We start from the raw sequence: 16,948 nt of genomic DNA, 5'->3' as shown, positions 1-16,948 counted from the left end.
TAATTTCATTGAACTGATGGGAACTGACATTACATACTAATACAATTATACAAACCAAGGACATAATTCCATATCTCAGGGTAGAAGACACAATGCCAAAGTTCAAATGTGAAGGCGATAAGTGGGTGGGGCCTCAAGATGCCTGGCCCTAGGAGTCACTAGACTGAACTCCTCAGCCATATCCAAATCGGTTGGTAGCGGGTCATTTTGGGGCTCCCAATCGAAGCAATGCACCAGCTGCGCCAGCACCAATCGAACCACATTAATTCCCAGTTGAATTTCAGGGCAACCCCTTCGGCCTGACCCGAATGGGAGAAGCTGAAAGTCCCGTCCTAGAACGTCTATGTTGCACCCAGCAAACCTCTCTGGCCAGAACTTCTCTGCATCACTCCAAGCATTTGGATCTCTTCCAATTGCCCATGAGTTTATAATAATATGTGACTTTTTTGGTATGAGAAAACCATCAATAATGGTGTCTTCGTTGCCTCATGAGGGAGTAGTAATGGTGCTACTGGGTCTGGATGGAGTCTGAAAGTTTCCTTTATAACCATCTCTAAGCATTCCAAGCTCTCCAAGTCTGATTCTTCCACCATTATTTCCTTGCCAACCTTCTCCAACTCTTTTTGGACTTTCTTCATTGTTCGAGGGTGTTTTATGAGTTCTGATAATGCCCACTCAATTGCTGCGGCTGAAGTGTCCATTGAGCATGCAAGCATGTCCTGCAATAAAATTATATCCGATCAAATCCCTTCAGATAGTAGCAGAATTGCAAGAGATTAGCAGTGTTTAGTGGATACTTAATTTCCTTACCGAGATTATTGCTTTGATGTTATCTCTACCTATGTGATATTCAGATACTTCAGAACCCACGAAGCCCAACATGACATCGACGAAGTCCTTTGTTCTGTTTTCGTCCTTCGACTGAATACGCTCGTCGATAATTTTCTCAAAGAAGTCATCAAACACCTTGCTAACAGCCTTCATGCGCCTTGTAAAAACCTGAAGATCGAGTGCTGCAATCTGAGGGATGTAATCACCCAAGTTAGGAGCTGCTGCTAACATCATAGCCTCTTGAATTACAGCTTTGAAGCCTCTCTCATCAAACTCCTTGTCCATATATTTCTTCCCAAAAACCATTCTACAACTCATATCAGCATTAAGAGACGAGACCTTGGCACTGAGATCAACAGAAACAGGTTGACGCGAAGCCTCCTTAATGTACTCAATCAAGAGTTCAAGCTCTTCTTTTCTCATGGATTTGAAAGAATTGATCTTAAGGTTACTGAGCAACTCTAGGGTGCACATCTTGCGCACATTACGCCAATAGGAGCCATATGAAGCAAAAGATAAGTTTTTTTTGCTCGTAGGACATGTACTTGGCAGCCTCATGAGGAGGCCTACTCGCAAAATTAAGGTCGCGGATCTTGAGAAAAAATTCGGCAGCTTTAGGGGATGAGACAACAATGGTTGGCACCAAGCCTAACTGCAGATGCATAATTGGACCATATTTTTTGGCTAGTTGATGTAGAGCTCGGTGAGGGGACTTCCCCAGCAAATGAAGGCTGCCAAATATAGGTAGCCCTCTTGGACCTGGAGGTAGTTTCTTATCCTTGTTCTTTCTAATCCACAGCCATGCTAGGAGAACCAACGCAAGGGCAATAAATGATAGAGAAGTCGAAGTTAAAGCCATGCAATGTGAGGAGGTGGTGGAGTTCGTCCATCCAATATTTATATTCTTATTATAGGTCGGCCCGGTTCACAGTAGAACTAAGACACGAACACGTGGTTTATTAATTTAATAGATAAGTTTTATGATATATTTTATATATTTTATTAGTAATAAATTAAGTTTAGAATAGAAAAATTCTTGTATATATTTAATTTATGATAAATTTAAAATAGAAATATATAAAATTATGTATTTAATAAATGATCTTATTATACATGTGTTTTATATATATAATTAATCTAATTTAAGTAATAAAAATTTAATATATATTTTTTCTTATCTAAACTTGATATATCATGAATTTAAGAGAGAAAATATATTATGAAATTTTTCTATTAAATTTATTTATATCTTAAATTTATAATGAATTGAGTTTAGATAAAAATTTAATTATTATTACTTTATTATTGATTTGTTATTCCATGTATGATTATCTATTTGGAATAATTGATTTATTATATAATTTCTCCTATTTAACCTCACCATAAGACTTTGTTTGGATAGGTAAGAAAAAGGTAATTAATGGAAAGATAAAAAAGGATAAAAAAGAAAAAGAAATGATAAAAATATAAAAAGAGGTAATATATATTCATTATATTTAGAAAAAGTTGATGAAATAGTAAATTTAAGGGGTATAAAAAATAGAATAGTCCTGACTCTCATCTTCTCTCTTTACTCTTTCTTACATTCAAATTGAAGTATAAGAAAAATTAAAATTTGAAGGTAAAAGAGCAAAAAAATTATCCATATTTATTCTTATCCTCTATTTAATTCACCTCTTGTGAATAGAAATATATAAATTACTTACTCCTACTTACTTTTATTTACTTCTCCTTCACCATTATTTAAACAGAATCTAAAATCAAATCATCACTTCTCCAACCTCTTAGAAAATTATTATATAATCTCAGTGTATTATGTCAAAGATCATGATGGGGTGTTCCTTCTTAGATTTTCATATTATCTTTCATAATTTTAAATTTTCCTAACTTGTTTTAAATTTTAAATTATTTTTCATAATGGGAATCCAAGGCTTTGGGGCATCACCTAACTTGTTTACAATAATGGCAGAAGAAGAAAGTCACCGAGGCCTTAGACTTGGACAGGAATCCATCTCAATCAACGTATTTAAATATTATTTAATCCCACGGAATAGTTGGACTGCGACATGAATTTTAAAATTTTCAATTAATTAATAAGAAAATATATTTTAAATTTTATTATAAATATATTATTTCTTCATTAAATATTTTAATTTTGATTATTCATGTCAAATCAGCTCAGCAAACATATAGTGAAACAGGAAAAACTCATAATTATATGTGCAAAGTAAATATAATATATAACAATTTTTTCATCAAATAATTATTTTATGATAATATTTATACGCTAACACTTCATTTATTTGAAAAAAAAATAACTTATATATATATATATATATCATAAAAAAATATTTTTTAAGAAAATATTTTTTATTATTTAGTTGTAATATTAAATTAATGATATATATTATATCATGTATATAAAAAATTATCATATTTTAATAAAATTATAAAATTTTAAAAATAAAAAATAACCTTATTTTTTAAAAATAAGAAAGTTATTTTCTTCAAAATTACTTAATTTTTTTTAATTGAGAAAATATTTTGCTGCTCAAGTAGAATAGCAGTCGCCATCAGTTCAGGAACAGTATTTTATGGCCTAGGGTCCCATGGATCCAATAGCAACTACCTTAGCCCAATTGCAGAGAACCATCGATATGATAGCACAATATATGGTCCACCCTCTCCAACAGCAACAGCCCACCGCACCAAGAGGAGAACTTTACATATAAATAATTAATTTCAAGAATTTGGTGCCTAGTACTTATGATGTGTCAAATGATGCCTATCGGTTTTTGGATTCCTGCAAACAGGCAGGGATGGAGTTGCAGTTGACTAATAGGAGGCTTATAGAGTGTGTGCAGCATGTATTAGTGCCAAGATAATGGATGACAGACTACATACTACCTCGTATTGAGGGATTATCATGGGCCCAGTTTGTGGAACTGTTCATCAGCAGGTTTATACCAGAAAGCTTCAGAGATCAAAAGCAGTGGGCCTTTGAGACCTTAAGGCAGAATAGCAGATTCGTAGATGAATATGCTACAGAATTTTTAGAACTGAGTAGGTATGCCCCCACAGCAGTGGCTACAGAAAGTATGAAGGTAAAGAGGTTCCTAAAGGGGTTGGACAGGAGGTATGCAAACCTGGCCATGTTGTCTGATCAGTTTTTTGATATGGTAGTTGATCGAGCCCGACAGATTGAGATTAGCTATATAGGAGATGACAGTGGAAGGGCAAAGAAGAATAAAGCAGAAGGTTCTTCAGGTGTTCCCTACATGGGTACTACAGATAGTTGAGGCCAAAGTCACTATAGAGGAAGGGGTAGGAAGAACAAGAAGGGTAGTTTTAAACACAACTCTTGAGGATTCAGACTAAGGTATGGATCCAGCAGTGATCATAGTTTGGGTTACAGCAGTTCTAGGTCTGGTTCAGCATCCTCCTTGGCACCTTACATGCAAGGTAGAAGAGGACATTCAGGACCTTGTATGATGGGTTCAGGAGTATGTTTCCGTTGTGGCCAGCGGCGTCACTTTGCTAAAGAATGTCTAGTGTTCAGTGAGCCACAAATGGGGTCACAGGGTTCTGTTTTAAATGTTCCTTGTCAATTGTATCCTGGTACTTCCAGCATGGCAGGCAGTCAGTTCAGTGGCTAACAAGGCCGAGGACAAGAAGGACGTGGATTTGGAGGCAAGTCAGGGGGTAGAAGTCAATTTCAAGGTTCTGCAATACAGGGTAGGGGTCAAGCTTGGGTTTTCACCTTGACCCACCAGGATGCTCAGGCTTCTAATGCAGTTGTGGCTGGTATTCTTCTAGTCTGTTCCTATGAGGCTCATGTTTTGATAGATTCAGGTGCTACGCACTCATTTGTCTCCCCTGTTTTTGCCATGAGATTGGGTAGGAACCCTACAACTTTAGAATACCCATTGTCTGTAGCTACCCCACTTAGTGACAACATAGATGTGGCTATGATTTTTTCGAGTAGCCCTGTGGTAGTGAATGGAAGAATCTCCCAGCAGACTTGGTTCCTTTATCGGTAATGGATTTTGATGTGATTTTGGGAATGGATTGGCTGGCAACTCATTATGCCACTTTAGACTGCATGAACAAAAAGGTTTATTTCCACATACCTGGTATGAAAGAGTTTAGCTTTGATGGTGACAGAAGCGTGGCTCCATATAACTTAGTGTCAGCAATTAGATCTAAAAAAATGTTGAGGCGTAGATGTCAAGGGTATTTGGCATTGATGAGAGATACATCTATATAAGGTGTTAACATGGAAAATGTTCTTGTTGTCAGAGAATTCATGGATGTCTTCCCTGAGGAGCTTCCAGGGTTGCCACCCGGAAGGGAAATAGAGTTCTGCATTAATGTTTTGCCGGTACAAACCCCCTATCAATGCCACCTTATAGGATGACACCAGTAGAATTGAAAGAGCTAAAGGAGCAAGTACAGGAGCTTTTGGACAAAGGTTTCATATGTCCGAGCACTTCACCCTGGGGCGCTCCTATTTTATTTGTGAGAAAGAAAGATGGGTCCTTGAGGCTGTGCATTGATTACAGACAGCTGAACAAGGTGACTGTGAAGAACAAGTATCTACTTCCTCGGATTGATAATCTGTTTAATCAGCTCCAAGGGGCTGATTCTTTTCCAAAATAGACCTATGATTAGGCTACCATCAGTTGAGAATCAGGAATGAAGATATGTCCAAGACAATATTCAGGACAAGATATGGTCATTATAAGTTCTTGGTGATGCCTTTTGGACTCACTAATGCACCAGCGGCCTTCATGGACTTGATGAATAGGGTGTTCAGGCCATTCCTAGACCGTTTTATCATTGTATTCATAGATGACATTTTGGTATACTCTCGGATCGAGGAAGAACATGTGTGGCATTTTAGGATGGTGTTGCAGACTTTGAGGGAGCACCAGCTATATGCCAAATTTTCAAAATGTGAATTTTGGCTAGAAAGCATCTCATTCTTGGAACACTTGATTTCTAGTGAAGGCATTCAAGTGGATCCCAAGAAAATTGAGGCTATAACTGATTGGCTTAAGCCTACAAAAGTCACTGAGGTGCGAAGTTTTCTTGGCCTAGCTGGCTACTATAGGCGTTTTGTGCAGAATTTCTCCAGGATAGCAGCTCCCCTAACTAAGTTAACTCGGAAGAATATTCCGTTCATTTGGACAGATGATTGTGAGGAGAGCTTCTAGAAGCTTAAGGAATGTCTAACTACCGCCCCTGTATTGACATTACCGATGAGTGGTGAAGGATATACCGTGTAAAGTGATGCCTCCAGAGTTGGCTTAGGGTGTTTTGATGCAAAATGGAAAAGTAGTGGCTTATGCTTCAAGGCAGCTAAAGAGGCATGAGCAGAACTACCCCACCCATGATTTGGAAATGGCGACTTTAGTCTTTGCACTAAAGATCTGAAAACATTACCTGTATGGTGAAGTGTGCGAGATATACGCCGACCACAAGAGTTTGAAGTATATCTTCCAACAGAGGGATTTAAATTTGAGACAGAGGAGATGGATGGAGCTTCTGAAGGACCATGATTGTACCATACAGTACCACCCTGGGAAGGCTAATGTAGTAGCAGCTGCTTTGAGCAGAAAATTTTCTAGCATCTTGGTGCACATATCAGCAGAGAAGAGACCATTGATTCAGGGAGTACATGAGTTGATGGATCAATGTATGATCTTAGATCTTTCAGATGAGGGGGTATTATTGGCTTATTTTTCAGTGAGACAAGACCTGCGAGATAGAGTCAAAGCTTCCCAGCATAAAGACCAGCAATTGATGAAGATCATAGAAAGAGTACAGTAGGGTGAATGTGGTGAGTTTGGATTTATCAATGATGGCGCCCTTATGCAAGGTTCTAGGATATGTATGCCCGACGTGGATAATCTTAGAAATGAAATCATACGAGAGGCACACTATACATTGTAAAATGTCCACTCAGGCTCCACCAAGATGTACCATGATGTGAAAGATAGCTACTGGTGGAATGGCATAAAAAGAGACATAACAGACTTTGTGTTCAAGTGCTTGACTTGTCAGAAGGTGAAGTTTGAACACCAGAGACAGTAAGGGAAGCTGCAAGAGCTCCCTATCCCAAAATGGAAGTGGGAAATGATCACTATGGATTTTGTAACTGGGTTGCCTCGTACCACGAGGGGATATGATTCGATATGGGTGATTGTAGATCACCTTACTAAATCAGCTCATTTCTTGCCTGTGAAAACCACCTATTCTGTTGCACAGTACGCCCTGCTCTATGTTCGAGAAATAGTTAGATTGCATGGAGTTCCTGCTTTCATAATATCTGACAGAGAGCCCTAGTTCACTTCTAGGTTTTGGAGAAAGCTGCAAGAGGCACTTGGCACGCAATTAAACTTTAGTACTGCCTTTCACCCTCAAACAGATGGGCAGTCCAAAAGGACAATCCAAACACTAGAAAACATGCTTCGCATGTGTGTTTTGGATTTTGGAGGTCAATGAGATGACCAACTACCCTTGGTGGAGTTTGCCTACAACAGTTATCATTCCAACATCGGGATGGCACCCTATGAGGCGCTATATGGAAGAAAGTGTAAGTCTCCTTTGTGTTGGATGGAAATGGGAGAAGCGAAGGTGCATGATGTAGACTTTGAGTAGTACACTTCAGAGATGGTTTCTTTAATCAGGGAACGATTGAAAATAGCTTTCAGTAGGCAGAAGAGTTACGCAAATCCCAGATGGAGAGATGTAGAGTTTGCAGTAGGCGATTATGTATTCCTAAAGGTTTCTCCGATGAAGGGAGTCATGAGATTTAGAAAGAAGGGCAAGTTGGCACCTCGGTATATTGGACCTTTTGAGGTTACTAATAGAGTTGGAGCAGTTGCTTACCGTTTGGAGTTACCACTCAATCTTTCTCATGTTCATCCTGTATTTCACATTTCAATGCTCAGGAAATACATACCTGATCTCTCTCATGTGTTACAGCCGGAAGTAGTAGAGCTGAAAGAAAACTTGATGTTTAAGGAGCAACCTGTAGCCATAGTGGACTACCAAGTGAGGCAACTAAGATCAAAACAGATCCATATGGTTAAGATTTTATGGAGGAGCCAGTCAGTGGAAGAATGCACATAGGAATCAGAGCGGGGCATGCGTAGCAAGTACCCTTATTTATTCCATATGTAATTTTGTTCTTTATTCTACCTTGTGTAAAAATTCAAGGACGAATTTTCTATAAGGGGGGAAGAATGTAACACCCCTAATTTTTAAATTAATTATTTTATGGGTAGATATTAATATTTTATTTTATTTAAATTTTGGAAAATTATTTGAAATTTTTCAGATTTTAAAAATCGAGTTCGATTTTTCTAAAATATAAAACTTTGATGATTTTTAAAAATTAATTTAAAGACCACATGGCAAAACTAAAAATATATTTGGATTTTACGAATTTTTCTGAGTTTTCTAAAATTTTTTCGGAATTTTTGGGCCTCATTTTTTATCCTAGGATAGAGTAAAAATTTAATTTTGGGTATCTTGAATCGAACCGATCGAATCGAACAGGACTGGATCAAACCAGCCCTTTTTCTTTTTCTTCTTCTTCTTCTTTGTGCGCCCCCGACACCCTCCCTCTCTCTCTCATTTTCTCTCTCCTCTCTCCTCCTCTCACCGCCCCACCACAGCCCCAGCCTCCCCAGCTCGCCGGCGCACCACCTCAGCCCTTCCCCCTCGCCAACCGCCACCTGTAGCGCTAGAAAAACGCCCCCAAAGGTGCTTAGGCGTGCAGTGCTTCACTTCGTCTTTCCGGCCACAATCCGGCCTCTCCGGCCACCGATTGGACCGGGTTTTGTGCCAAAACCCATCTACACCTCGATAGCTTTCCATAGACACTAAGAATACCAAAATCCATCGAGCGGTTTATCTAATTTTGGTTCGAGAAGTTTTAGCCCATTTTGACTTTCGGGCTAGATTTCTCAAAAATCGTAAGCCCCACCAAAAATTCGAGAGTACTGGAGTGCTCCACTCGTCAAGAGCTTCGCGGCAATACCCATTTCAAATTTTTTTGACACCTTTTTTTAGTCAGTCTCACGAGACTTCACAATATTTTTTCGAGTATTAAATGAGCTTAGAAAATTCCGTAAAAATTTTATACTAACCCCCGTGTTGTGGGCTTCGCGTAGGTACCTTCAATTCATGGAAATTCAACAGTTGCTTGAGTCTTCAATTTCGGGCCAAGCAGACAAGCTACCGAAAAAAGTCTCCGAATTGGGTCGAGGTTATAAGCTACCCCACCATTTTTAGACGTCTCAGACGCGTCTCCAAGGTCAGAATTAACATAGGTAAACCTGAACCCTCATTTTTCTTAATTATCTAGTGCTTGATTTCGATTAAAAATCTATAAAATATTCATGATAGGTTAGAAAAATATAATTCCTTTTGCGTTAGCTCTAAAATATTGCTAACGACTACGGGGCAAAGTTTTAGAATTTTTAGAGCTCATTTGAGTAGTTTTTGCAAAAGGGGTAACTATAGGGACTAAAGTGTAATTTTTCAAATTGTGATTGTTGACTGTTTGGGTGGGCCCAAGAGGGGCCATGTGATGTGATTGAGTTGTGGATGTGTGGCTTGTGAATATAGAAGTGCATTTTGAACCCTTTTTCAGGTTGGGTAGGTCCTAGGTATAGGGGAGACTCTGCCGGATTTTCGATACGACCTAGGATATCATTGGTCTTTTCCAAGCTTGAATCGAGTCAAATATATTAAATATTTATAATAAAATTTGTCAGGTGAGTCGGGACAGCCTTCCTCCTCTGCCCAGCCACCACAGTGACCTCGGTTAAGTTTGTGAGTAAAATATTAATTTTAATTATAATTTCGATATTATTATATGTTCAAACATTCCCATGCATCACTTATAAATATGTATCTATGTAGTTAAACACTAGGTACATTTTATATTGTATTCATAATTAATGAAGTACAATGGATGTTGTTTGTGGTAATTTGGAGCAGTGTGCGTGCGTTGGCGTGCGTGTGGTATAGTATTGGATATGGACAGGACAGGTAGAGACGGCTTAAGAGACGCTTGCTAGGACCCGATCCTTTATGGATAAGTCGAGGCAGACACAGCTTGAGAGACACTCGCTGGGACCCCGCACTTGGTTTATTAAGCGAAAGTCCGGCTTGAGAGACATGCGCTGGCAGAGGTTGGTTTAATAGAGCTGTATATGGGATTAGCTCCTATATATATACTGTTTGAACAGTGTTGGGTGTGTGAGTGCTCCAAATTGCCTTTTTATTGGTATGATGTGGTTTGTATAAAAATTTATAATGATGTTGCATTTCATGCCTTAGGATGCACTAGTTTTAGTTAGCTATAGAAATTGTGATTAAAATTAGTCTTTTACTCTCTGAGTCAAACGCTCACTCCTGTTCATCTATTTTTCTAGATTACAAGAGGATTATCTGTTATGGCTAACTTGTTTTTCTTCTTCGCAGGTCCATTAATAGTATTTAATGTATTTTGTACAATTGAGTTAAATTTTAGACTCCGCATGTGTTAAAAGTACTTATTTTTATTTTGAGATTGTATTATAAAAGTTATGTTGGACCTGTAAAATTATTAACTATATGCATAATGGTATTGAATGAGGGAGCTGAGCTCCCATTTGAGTTATGACATTTTGATTATGTGGAGGGTGAGCTGAGCTCCCTAATTTATTTTATATTGTGTTTACAGGTAGAGCGAGTAAAAAATTCCCCGTTAAATTATCCATTTTACGGCCGGACTCTGCCCGTTTGAATTCTTGAAATTGGGCCTAAATGGGCCTTAGGATTTGGTTGAGGAATAGTTAGGCTTACTATGAGTCTCGGGGCTTTAGGCTGGCTCAGGTCCCAGTGCCAGTCCAGCCCATAGGTTAGGTCATGACAGTTTTATTATATAATCTGAGACTCAATCCAAACTATTGACTCTACGAATCTAGCACAAAATCAATCTATAGAGTGTAAAGTACATTTGCCACTACACTAGATCCACTTGAATTTTTTTTAAGATAATTAAGAGGAGAAAAATATCAAAAGATATAACTCTTTATGCCTTAAGATTGTGATGTCTGGGGTTTAAATTTCAATTAAAAAAATAAATAAAATCTTCAACAAAGACTATTATTTTAAGAGTATTTTCTCACTCTCTTGTTTATCAAAATACTTAGAGGATTAGAATGATTCGGAGCACATAATTTTTTTTTTCAAGAATGTCAATCTATTAAGCGGCACACAATTTCATTGAACTGATGGAAACTGACATTATTTATTAATACAATTATACAAACCAAGGACATAATATCTCAGGGTAGAAGACACAATGCGAAAGTTCAAATGTGAAGGCGATAAGTGGGTGGGGCCTCAAGATGCCTGGCCCTAGGAGTCACTAGACTGAACTCCTCAGCTATATCCAAATCGGTTGGTAGCGGGTCATTTGGGAGCTCCTAATCGAAGCAATGCACCAGCTGCGCCAGCACCAATCGAACCACATTAATTCCCAGTTGAATTCCAGGGCAAACCCTTCGGCCTGACCCGATTGGGAGAAGCTGAAAGTCCCGCCCTCGAACGTCTATGTTGCACCCAGCAAATCTCTCTGGCCATAACTTCTCTGCATCAGTCCAAGCATTTGGATCTCTTCCAATTGCCCATGCGTTTATAATAATATGTGACTTTTTTGGTATGAGAAAACCATCAATAATGGTGTCTTCCGTTGCCTCATGAGGGAGTAGTAATGGTGCTACTGGGTCTGGATGGAGTCTGAAAGTTTCCTTTATAACCATCTCTAAGCATTCCAAGCTCTCCAAGTCTGATTCTTCCACCATTCTTTCCTTGCCAACCTTCTCCAACTCTTTTTGGACTTTCTTCATTGTTCGAGGGTGTTTTATGAGTTCTGATAATGCCCACTCAATTGCTGCGGCTGAAGTGTCCATTGAGCATGCAAGCATGTCCTGCAACAAAATTATATCCGATCAAATCCCTTCAGATAGTAGCAGAATTGCAAGAGATTAGCAGTGTTTAGTGGATACTTAATTTCCTTACCGAGATTATTGCTTTGATGTTATCTCTACCTATGTGATATTCAGATACTTCAGAACCCACGAAGCCCAACATGACATCGACGAAGTCCTTTGTTCTGTTTTCGTCCTTCGACTGAATACGCTCGTCGATAATTTTCTCAAAGAAGTCATCAAACACCTTGCTAACAGCCTTCATGCGCCTTGTAAAAACCTGAAGATCGAGTGCTGCAATCTGAGGGATGTAATCACCCAAGTTAGGAGCTGCTGCTAACATCATAGCCTCTTGAATTACAGCTTTGAAGCCTCTCTCATCAAACTCCTTGTCCATATATTTCTTCCCAAAAACCATTCTACAACTCATATCAGCATTAAGAGACGAGACCTTGGCACTGAGATCAACAGAAACACGTTGACGCGAAGCCTCCTTAATGTACTCAATCAAGAGTTCAAGCTCTTCTTTTCTCATGGATTTGAAAGAATTGATCTTAAGGTTACTGAGCAACTCTAGGGTGCACATCTTGCGCACATTACGCCAATAGGAGCCATATGAAGCAAAAGATAAGTTTTTTTTTGCTCGTAGGACATGTACTTGGCAGCCTCATGAGGAGGCCTACTCGCAAAATTAAGGTCACGGATCTTGAGAAAAAATTCGGCAGCTTTAGGGGATGAGACAACAATGGTTGGCACCAAGCCTAACTGCAGATGCATAATTGGACCATATTTTTTGGCTAGTTGATGTAGAGCTCGGTGAGGGAACTTCCCCAGCAAATGAAGGCTGCCAAATAGAGGTAGCCCTCTTGGACCTGGAGGTAGTTTCTTATCCTTGTTCTTTCTAATCCACAGCCATGCTAGGAGAACCAACGCAAGGGCAATAAATGATAGAGAAGTCGAAGTTAAAGCCATGCAATATGAGGAGGTGGTGGAGTTCGTCCATCCAATATTTATATTCTTGTTATAGCATATAGTGGGTCGGCCCGGTTTACAGTAGAACGAAGACACGAACACGTGGTTTATTTATTTATCCAATAAATAAATTTTATCATATATTTTATATATATACATTTTATTCATAATAAATTAAATTTAAAATAAAAAAATTATTATACATACTTAATTTATGATAAATTTAAAATATAAAATCATGTATTTAATAAATGATCTTATTATACATGTATTTTATATACATAATTAATCTGATTTAAGTAATAAAAATTTAATATATATTTTTTCTTATGTAAACTCGATATATCATGAATTTAAGAAATAAAATATATAGTGAAATTTTTCTATTAAATTTATTTATATCTTAAATTTATAATGAATTGAGTTTAAATAAAAATTTTATTATTATTATTTTATTATTAATTTATCATTTCATGTATGATTGTCTATATGGAATAATTGATTCACTATATAATTTCTCCTATTTATCCTCATCATAAGGCTATATATTCATTATATTCAAAAAAAGTTGATGTAATAGTAAATTTAAGGGGATATAAAAAAACAAAATAGTCCTGACTCTTATCTTCTCTCTTTACTCTTTCTTATACTCAATTTGAAGTGCAAGAAAAATTGAAATTTGAAGGGAAAAGAGCAAAAGACTTATCCATGTTTATTCTAATCCTCTATTTAATTCATCCCTTATGAATAGAGGTATATAAGTTACTTACTTTTACTTATTTTTATTTACTTCTTCTTCACCCTCGTTCAAACAGAACCTAAAATCAAATCATCACTTCTCCAACCTCTTAGAAAATTATTACATAGTCTCAGTGCACCATGTCAAAAATCATGATGGGGTGTCCCTTCTTAGATTTTCATATTATCTTTCATAATTTTAAATTTTCTTAACTTGTTTTAAATTTTAAATTATTTTTCATAATTGGAATCCAAGGCTTTGGGGCATCACCTAACTTGTTTACAATAATGGCAGAAGAAGAAAATCACCGAGGCCTTTGACTTGGACAGGAATCCATCCCAATCAACTTATTTAAATATTATTTAATCCCATGGATTAGTTGGAGTACGACATGAATTTAAATTTTCCAATTAATTAATAAGAAAATATATTTTAAATTTTATTATAAATATATTATTTCTTAATTATATATTTTAATTTTGATTATTCATGTCAAATCAGCTCAGCATAAAACAATTTTTTCATCAAATAATTATTTTATGATAATATTTATACGCTAACACTTCATTTATTTGAAAAAAAAAACTTATATATATAAAATATTTTTTATAAAAAAATATTTTTTAAGAAAATAATTTTTATTATTTAGTTACAATATTAAATTAATGATATATGTTATATCATGTATATAAAAATATTATCATATTTTAATAAAATTATAAAATTTAAAAAAACAAAAAATAACCTCATTTTTTAAAAATAGAAGTTATTTCCTTCAAAATTACTTAATTTTCTTTTTAATTGAGAAAATATTTTACATTGATTTATTTTTTTAAATGCTTCAAATATTAGAAAATACAAAATATATTTTTTTGTGAAAAAAAGGGCCTAATATATTAACTCTTTTAATTGTCTTTACGTTATATCATATTATAAGAATTATAGACAATGCTGAATTCGGCACAACTGTGGCTATAACAATTAAATATATTAAAGAAATAGAGAGAGAACCAAAAGGAAGAGGGAGAAAAAAAAAAGAGAAAAATGAATAAAAACTCGATAAATTTAATAAGATTATGAGAGTTAGATATATTTTTTTTATATAACTAGTTTTGATAGGAATTTAATTTTGAGATTTCATTATTTTAGAGATGATTTCAATATCATTGAATTAAAGTTTATTAGTGATGAAAAAATTATTTAAAAAATGGAATCATTGATATGTATATATTTTAAATATAATTTTATTAACTGAATAATATGTCTTTAACTGGTATAACAAATCAAGCCAAATGAAATTAATTAATATATTTTTAAAATAAAAATAATAAATAAATAATTATAATATTCAAACACTAAATAATAATTTTCTTAAATATATAACTTTTTATCTATGTTCAAGCTCAAACATGGGGACTGATATGGATAGAAAAAATTTATTCAGTACAATTATTACATGTATAACGAATATATTCTAATAATTAATTATGATAAAATTCATATGAAGCGGTGAGCCCATAAACAAGTACAATTCTATCAATATAACATTAACTTCACACTTTTTTTTATTAAAGAATCTCTTCCTTTTTTTTTATTACTTTTAATGAGAGAAAAGTATCACTAAAATCACAAAAAAAACTATAATTACAAAAATAAATAAATAAATAAAAAGAAAGATAACTAATAAACATTAGCCCAATTCTAATACAACAAAGCCCAATAACATAAACCCATGAGCCCAATAAAACAACCTAATAATTTTTATTGCAAAAAATACTATTATATATAGTATTATGCATTCTCTTTACATTACAAACCTTTCATTTGTAATTATTAAATAATTGTAAAGATATTCTTAATTTTGCTATATAGACTAAATTTTATCTTTGCATTTTACCATTTATTTTTACTAAGTTTGAATGAATATTTTAAATTGAATCTATTTCAGAATTATTTCCAATCACATTTGAATATAATCTTCTTCACACATAAAATTTAGAGTATTTTCCTTGAAAAATTAATTATTTTCATAAACTACAAGAAGAAATAGGAAATAATAATATCTTTAAATTACCCATGATATTTTATTTGAAAACTTTGATAAAGGATAATCAATTATAAATAAAACTGAAATATTTTATTATCGAATTAATAAAATATAAAATTATAAATATATAATTATTATATGTATAATAAATTTATTTTGTGAATTTCATCATCATTATCGACGGCCAAGATTTATCTGTAATTTATTAATTACAATTTGAAAAATTCAATATTTATCTAAAAAAATTTTATTTTAATTTTAAAAATTTAAGATTATCAAATTTTCCGTCTAAAGTTAATATAAAAAATAAATCAATATCGATATATATAAAAACATAATTAAAATTACTTAAAACTCCACGTTTTATATAAATACACACACATAAAATAAACGAATCATAAACTTATATAAACAATATTTGTGAATCTTCTAACTAGATTCACTAATTAAAAAAAAAATGAATTTTTATTCATTTAGTTTCAATTAAATTTTTAAAAATTAATTTATTTTTGCATTTTTTTTAATTGGTGAAATTCAACTCCTTTACACGGTAGAAGTTACTTTCGAATCACATTTTATATTTTGCTGTCTAATTTTATTTTATTCAAATAAATTCTTCATCATCCCAATAGAAATTAGTGAAATATTTAGCTCTCATAAAAGAATTATTATTATTATTATTATTATTATTATTATTATTATTATTATTATTATTATTATTATTATTATTATTATTATTATTTTTGCATTGGTCTGGTATCTTTTTGTTTTTGTTTTATGATTAGGGAAAGACTATTTTCTCTAGGTTGCTAGATATGCAATGTTAGAAGAAACTATATTATATCACTGTGATTTCGTGTCGGCATTTGATGTGAAATGGCAAGTAATGGTATTTTAACAAGTATACAAATATAGTTATATTTAAAAAAAAAATACAAGTTGGTTATAAATTTATGAGATCCACTCATATATATGTTTACTCTATACAGCTCTCTTAATCCAATACTTGCCAGCGAGATCAACTCGAACCGAACTTTATTTTAATAATCTAAATGCAAGGGTCAGCGAGATCAACACAAAGTCGTACTCACCTCGACTTATCCACAAAAAAGATTAGGTTCTAGCGAGTCAAGCTCCAACTATTCTATCCGTCCTACCCTTATCCAATATCACACTACATACACGTTAACACACGCACACAGCTCCAAATTACCTTAAGGTGACACCCACAACAGTTTCATCAAATAAAAATGCAATATAAACCGTGCCTAATATTTAACTATATGCATGTATTTATAAGTGAATGCATGAGCATGCCTTGAATATATAATAATAATAATATTAAAATTATAAATAAAATCAATA

At 34.5% G+C, this 16,948-nt stretch overlaps 2 pseudogenes; both read right to left on the bottom strand.

The window, feature by feature from the left end:
- On the bottom strand, nucleotides 1-1,690 carry LOC110660232 (cytochrome P450 71AU50-like; annotated as a pseudogene).
- Nucleotides 1,691-11,124: 9,434 nt separating this feature from the next.
- Nucleotides 11,125-12,798, bottom strand: LOC110671041 (cytochrome P450 71AU50-like; annotated as a pseudogene).
- Nucleotides 12,799-16,948: the final 4,150 nt, after the last annotated feature.

This window comes from Hevea brasiliensis, chromosome 7, assembly GCF_030052815.1.
Source record: "Hevea brasiliensis isolate MT/VB/25A 57/8 chromosome 7, ASM3005281v1, whole genome shotgun sequence".
Classification (NCBI taxonomy): Eukaryota; Viridiplantae; Streptophyta; class Magnoliopsida; order Malpighiales; family Euphorbiaceae; genus Hevea; species Hevea brasiliensis.
The sequence above is the reverse complement of the archived record's forward strand: the minus strand, read 5'-3'. Positions and strand labels throughout refer to the sequence as shown.